This window comes from Oncorhynchus clarkii, chromosome 17, assembly GCF_045791955.1.
Source record: "Oncorhynchus clarkii lewisi isolate Uvic-CL-2024 chromosome 17, UVic_Ocla_1.0, whole genome shotgun sequence".
Classification (NCBI taxonomy): domain Eukaryota; kingdom Metazoa; phylum Chordata; class Actinopteri; order Salmoniformes; family Salmonidae; genus Oncorhynchus; species Oncorhynchus clarkii.
In genome coordinates, this window is record NC_092163.1 from 15,920,171 (window position 1) to 15,921,128 (window position 958).

The following is a 958-nucleotide window of genomic DNA, read 5'->3' on the forward strand; positions in this document are numbered from 1 at the left end:
CAGTACATGTCCAGGCCCGTCTGAAGTTTGCTAGAGAGCATTTGAATGATCCAGAAGAAGATTGGGAGAATGTCATATGGTCAGATGAAACCAAAATATAACTTTTTGGTAAAAACTCAAATCGTCGTGTTTGGAGGACAAAGAATGCTGAGTTGCATCCAAAGAACACCATGCCTACTGTGAAGCATGGAGGTGGAAACATCATGTTTTTCTGCAAAGGGACCAGGACGACTGATCCGTGTAAAGGAAAGAATGAATGGGGCCATGTATCGTGAGATTTTGAGTGAAAACCTCCTTCCATCAGCAAGGGCATTGAAGATGAAACGTGGCTGGGTCTTTCAGCATGACAATGATCCCAAACACACCGCCCGGGCAATGAAGGAGTGGCTTCGTAAGAAGCATTTCAAGGTCCTGGAGTGGCCTAGCCAGTCTCCAGATCTCAACCCCGTAGAACATCTTTGGAGGGAGTTGAAAGTCTGTGTTGCCCAGTAACAGCCCCAAAACATCACTGCTCTAGAGGAGATCTGCATGGAGAAATGGGCCAAAATACCAGCAACAGTGTGTGAAAACCTTGTGAAGACTTACAGAAAATGTTTGACCTCTGTCATTGCCAACAAAGGGTTTATAACAAAGTATTGAGATAAACTTTTGTTGTTGACCAAATACTTATTTTCCACCACAATTTGCAAATAAATTCATAAAAAATCCTACAATGTGATTGTCTGGATTTTTTTCTCATTTTGTCTGTCATAGTTGAAGTGTACCTATGATGAAAATGACAGGCCTCTCTCATCTTTTTAAGTGGGAGAACTTGCACATTTGGTGGCTGAATAAATACTTTTTGCCCCACTGTATATCATTCATAAATGTTGATCTCCGAAATTTTTAACGGTAGACCAAGGCAGAGAAAATTCAGAAAATCACATTCAACAGTCTGACCCTATCCTGAAAGAACAAC